This window comes from Populus euphratica, unplaced genomic scaffold (genome assembly GCF_000495115.2).
Source record: "Populus euphratica unplaced genomic scaffold, PopEup_1.0 scaffold1917.1, whole genome shotgun sequence".
Taxonomy (NCBI): domain Eukaryota; kingdom Viridiplantae; phylum Streptophyta; class Magnoliopsida; order Malpighiales; family Salicaceae; genus Populus; species Populus euphratica.
In genome coordinates, this window is record NW_011501758.1 from 27,006 (window position 1) to 33,374 (window position 6,369).

General features: G+C 32.2%; 1 long non-coding RNA gene across 1 annotated transcript in view; it reads left to right on the forward strand.

Annotated features, from left to right (window-relative positions):
- Nucleotides 1–4,365, forward strand: part of LOC105118392 (uncharacterized) — a 22,889-nt gene extending 18,524 nt beyond the window's left edge. Inside the window, exon 3 of the long non-coding RNA XR_840938.1 lies at nt 4,227–4,365. This is a non-coding gene — a long non-coding RNA (uncharacterized LOC105118392). The remainder of the gene's footprint in view (nt 1–4,226) is intronic.
- The last annotated feature ends 2,004 nt before the right edge of the window (nt 4,366–6,369 follow it).

Here is a 6,369-nt window from a genome sequence, read left to right on the forward strand (position 1 = left end):
ATCTTATTCGATTAATGTTAATACTTGTAAATCTCGTCAAGCATTCATGATTATAACTTATGTTGACAACAAATCAAGTTCCTTTCATAGCTCAGGTGTCGGTTATACCATACATTATGGGCTATGAAAGTGTCAAGCATTTATTGTACCAAGTGTTATACAACAAATACAAAACATGTTAGTATCAAACATGTAAGTCCATATTAAGTTTACACTATACTTATTCTTACACCATTAGTGTAACCTTTTCACCTTCATATAATAAACTTAGCTAAATATAATGAAAGAAAGAAAAATAAATAAACAAAATAAGAACATAAATAAGATAAAAGTTAACTAAGTAAAGGAAAGGAAATGAAAGCCATAAACTTGATATTAATGAAAGCAAACATAAACATTAAAAAAATATAAAGAGAGAAAGTAAGAGCATAATCTTGATCTAGAGACCAAAATGCCTAAATGCATGGCAAATGCCTCCTTTTATAGGCCAAAATTAGGAACTATTGATTTGATGACTAATTGATGAGTGGGTGACCAACTCTTGACTTGGTGACAATCCTTATATTCTCTTGTTTGCCCAAAATATCATTGATAACGTCAAACTTAGAGCCATTTGAAAACATGAAAGTTGTAGAAAATTATCTCATCTTTCTTTTGTAAAAAATTCAGCTCATTTCGACTTCTAGAACTCCAGATATGGCCAAAATACTAAACAGTACTCGGGTTGGAGGACAGATTCGGCTTCTTTGTTGTTGCTACAATTTGGACTTGAAAATAGCCTTTTTAGATCTTGGACTCCATATGAAAGTTGTAGGCCTATGTCTTACCTTTTCATCTATATAAAGTAGACCTAAATCTAAGATCTATAGCTTCAGATATGACCCAATTACTAAACAGTGTTCTGATTTGGATTGCACCGACATTTCTTTTCTAAGTTTGGCCATCTCTTTATCCTTTCAATTTCAGTTCTTAAATTCATCAATCAATCCTTTCATTTATGTGATAGGCCTACATTTAAAATGAGCATTTATCACAAATTAAATGTATCTTATATTATTAGATATATTATTATAAAACATGCTTTAGTTAAGGAGTTATTGATATTTCAAGTGCAAAATGATGATATAAAACCTTGATAAAAATACACTTTTAAGTACTAATCAGTAGATATCTCTATGGACTTTGTTTTAGGTCTACCCAGGTCAAAGAAAGGTAGAGACTCTATTTTTGTTGTGGTTGATAGGTTTTCTAAAATAGCGCATTTCATTGCATGCAATAAAACAGATGATGCATCTCATATCGCAGACTTGTTTTTTAGGGAGATTGTACGTTTGCATGGCATTCCTAAGAGTATAGTGTCAGATCGTGATGTTAAGTTCCTTAGCTACTTTTGGAAGACCTTATAGGGAAAATTGGGAACTAAACTCTTATTTTTGACAACATGTCATCCTCAAATAGATGGACAAACTGAGGTAGTGAATAGAACATTATCCCAACTTTTGCATGCTATAATTTAAAAGAATTTAAAGAGTTAGGAAGAATGTTTGCCTTTTGTTGAGTTTGCTTATAATAAAATTGTGCATTCGACCACTAGTTCTTCTCCATTTGAAATTGTTTATAGTTTTAATCCACTGACTCCTATGGATTTAATTCCTTTACCTTTTGAAGAAAAAGTAAGTTTAGATGGTGAAAAGAAGGCAAAGATGTTGAGACAACTCCATGAGGGAGTTCGACTGCAAATAGAGAAAAGGAATAGCCTTTACGCTTCTAAAGCAAATAAGGGATGTAAAGTGGTTGTTTTCCAGCCTGGTGATTGGGTTTGGGTGCACATGCATAAGGAATGATTTCCTAACCAAAGGAAATCAAAATTACAGCCTCATGGTGATGGTCCATTTCAGGTTTTAGAGAGAATCAATGACAACGCATACAAAATTAACCTTTTAGGTGAGTATGGTGTTAGTGTTACCTTTAATATTGCTAATCTTACGTTGTTTGACACAGATTTTGATTCAAGGTCGAATCCTTTCGAGGAGAGAGGGGATGATGTGGACCAGGCCAAAAATACCAGGAGGGACCCATTACATGTTCCAAATGGTCCAATGACTCGGTCCAAGACAAAGGCATTGAAAGAGGCATTGAATGCATTGGTTTTGAATGTTTCAACTAAGTCAGAATTGAAAGGTTCATTAGAGTATCAAAAGGAGACCCTAGTACATCTTATCCGTGTGCAAAAGGGGTCCAACATAACCTTATTTAGGTCATGAGGTGAGGACAACAAAGGAAACAAAACAATCCTTCTACAACTTGGAAACAACATGGGTAGCCACCTTTTCTTTTTGTTTCTAGAATTAAGGGGCTGCATGGAAGGCTATAAATAAGCTTTGAATTAGTTCTATAATATTTTACTTCCTTCTCTTCTTCTCATGACAGAACATGGATTTAATATTATGGGTTTTTTTTTTATTTTGTTAGCTACAGCCCAAGGCTTATTTGGGTTTAATTAATACTTTGTTTTCAGTTAGGATCTAAAACTTGTTTGGATTAAGTTATGGGCTTTTCAGTTTAGGGTTTTGGGTCAGTTTTAAGTGGACCTCATTTAAGTCCACATAAGGGATCTAGTAGGGTTAACTTTTCAAGAACTATTTAAACTCATGTAAGCCAAAATTTCAGCAGCTTTTGGGATTATAATTACTTCTGAATTTTTTTTCAGTTTTAATGTGTGAGAGTGATTCTTGCATTCTTCAGTTCTTGAAAAACTAAATCTGACTTATCAAAGATTAACTGGCTTCGTGACGTCATTCTATTCAATCCAATAGTGTTGGTGCCTTGAGGCAAGTTTCCATTGTATCACACTCCTATAAGACTTATTTCGGCTTTCCGGGATCAGATCTCAATCTTCATTGTGAGTTGCGTGACCACCTGATCACAAGGTTCGCATTACAATACTTCTTTTAAGGCCTTTATTTTGGATCTAATAATCGGTCCATTTCACGAGTTGATTCACATCATTATAGTTAAACAACTCTCTTGTAAAGTTGTTTTTGTAAATGTTTTTTATTTTTGTACCTTTTTAACAAGGAGTTTGAACACCATGAAAACCAGAAAGGAATGTCCAATTAAAATGAATTAAAAAAAAAGAAAAAAAAAGAACAGAACTGTCGGTATCTAGACCACAATGTAAGCAAAATTGTTGACACAACATTGCCTGCCTGTAGGTTTGCCAAAAGCAAACAACAAGGGTGATGTGCCGCATATTTCGGACTTTCATGTCAATTATTCAAGCATTTGATATTATAACTTGAATCAATTATTTTATTATACAAGCAAAACGACAGTAAAAGGAAAGGAAGTCCGAAACTTTAAGAACTTGAATCGTGAACAATTGAGATAAAACAAAATCTTGACAACTATCACATGGAGAAAATAAGGAAAAAAAAGACAGGACACTGGAATCCAATTGTTCCAGCTCATAGACATAAGGTTGTAGTGGAGCAGAATTAATTCCACTGCATAATCTATACAAAAGAGACATAGATAATTATTGAGCATATTGAAATTTTCCATATAGAATAAATGATTGGAAGCTCACCTGAAATACAATATCGGCAAACAACTGCAATTGTTTCGTGCCAAACATCATTTCCTTTATTCGGTATTCTGCAAAAAAAAAAAAAAAACTGTCTTGACTAGGAACATCTCTACTAAAATAGTTATATGCAATTAATAGCACATTGCAGTTTTGATAGGCAAGTCATAAATTCATTCTTTCCAATTATTTATTAATTTTTTTCATATATATATATTTGGAGTTTTTTTAAAACATTATTCATTTATTTATTTACACGATAGATATGGATAATCCACAATTTAATGAATGATCCACAATTTAATATTATATTTAATAAAAATTTTGATAATTATTATAAAAATGTAATTAATCATATTAAAGACCATATTAATTATCATGATTGTAAAGGCAATGGTGGCTCTAGAAGGGTTGGTGATGATAGAGACGATGAAGAAAACAACAACGACAATGATAACAAAGACGATAATGATGACATTACTGATAAAAATGACAATGATGACAATGATGAGGATTGAGAATCACTTTTTAGGTGCCAGTTTGATATGCAAAAATTAAGTTTATGCATAGCTTGGGCTATAAATATATATTATATTAATTGTATGCACAAAGAACCTTGAATGGTTTCATACAATACAAGTATGTCCCCAAGGGGCGTAGCGTGGTGGCAAAGGGCTTGAGATCTACACAGTAGGTCTCGAGTTCGAGTCAGAGCATGCATATCTTATAAGAGCCCGGGATAGCAAGGGTTTTACTTGCTTACTTGGACCCACAAAGTGCGCTTTTCGAGGAGTGGGGTTTTCTCGAAAATGATGTGTTAACATGTTTAAGATGGACACTACAACTTTCTTGAGCCTTTGGAATGATTTAGAAACACAAAATGGGTTAAAACCTTCAAGAAAGAATAGCGTTCTTGAGAAAATGACAATATTTCTATATACAATAACATTAAAGGCTTCAAATAGAAAAGTGCATGAGAGATTTCAATATTCTAGTTAAATTATTAGTAGATATATAAAACAAGTCTTTAAAGTAGTATGTTTATTGTCAAGGTGAGACGTATTTTTTTTTATTGTTAAGGTCAAGTAAATTGTTTAATGAATATTGTTAAATAATTACAATCTAATTGTCATTTGTTAATTCATATAGAATTGTATTGGTATGATTGATGATGTTTATGCTTGTATATTATATGAAAATCAAATTCTATTTATTAGAAGAAAAGATTCGCTGACATTAAACATTATGGTTACTTATATTTTTAACATGCAATTCATGTTTGTGTGGGAAGGATGGAAAGATAGTGCATATGATATATGTATTTTTCTTGAGGCTATTAACAATAGCAATATAACCACCAGAAGTTAGTGATATGATACAAAATTGAATCACAACTAATGTAAGTTTAATAATATGCATTTTTATTTACTAATTTAATGTAAAGTTTTGCAAGTTATTTTTAATTATGGGTAAATACTATTTGATTGATTGATGTTGGATATCCCAATGAGTATGGGCATTTAGGTCCGTATAAAAGTGAGAGGTATCACTTATAAGATTTTACGCTTTATGGACAACCAAAAGGTTGGGAAGAAGTCTTTAATTGTGCACACTTATCACTACGTAATGTGATAGGTCGGGAAGAAGTCTTTAATTGTGCACATTCATCACTATGTAATGTGATAGAATGTTCTTTTGAAGTATGAAAACAGAGGTAGAGAATTTTACAAAACATGACTTCTTATCCATACAAAACGCAAGTTCAAATTATAGTTAAATTAATGACATTATATAATTATATTAGAAGGAGATCGTAAGATGATGTGGCATTTGTAAAATTTGATCGCAATCCCAATTTTGTTCCCGATAATTTTTTACTTAATGTTGTTGCACACTAAAAAAGTCATGGATCGTAAAGGCCTTCCTGTATGGATTTTATACACGATGGAATTGCAAATAGTTTAATGAGATAAAATAATAACCTTTTCCTAAAGGATTATTCATTTCATAATGTAATAATAATTAAATCTACATTATTTTAGTTTTAAAAATATTAATAAATGTTCTTTTTAGTCATTTTATTACCAAACCTCAATATAAAAAGCATTTTTAATTAAACTTATCAAACTGTTTTTTGTTCAACTTCAATTTTAACCATAATGTTAGCCAAATACATATTTTATAAAGTCAAACTCAACTAAAAGTGATTTTTATAAAATAGCTTTTTTTCAAATCGCAACCACAAAAGCTACCACAATGTCAAACACACCCAAACATAAGGGTTGGAAGTACGATAAACTCAGCCAAAATATGACATTTGGAGGGCCCACCCCTTCTTCTTCACTTTAGTAAAGCCAACCTCTTTGTCGCCAATGCTGACACAATGCGCACGTAGATAAAGAAAGCTAAATCCCAGTGGTTGGGGGGGTCGGTGTCTTTCTTTTACGACCATCCACCAGCGATGGCAACAACTACTATTAAAGAAGAAATAAAGCAAAGAGAGAAGAGAGTTGAAGCTCAAAGTGGTTAGATCTCTTTCCTTAGTGTGTTTGCCTCACCGTCAGCCAAATAAGAAAGAGGAGTTGATGATCTATGCAATCTAGTGGGTCTCAATTTGTTCAAGTCATTAGAGTGTGATTGCACACACCACCATCCATGGACGCGCGTGAACTGTACGCACCAAAGTTGTTTCAGTAATTTCAAGTTGATTTCAGTTTACTTTAACCTTCTAAAAAGATTGATTTCGCACCTAAATGTATTTTTTGAACATGCATGATCAATTA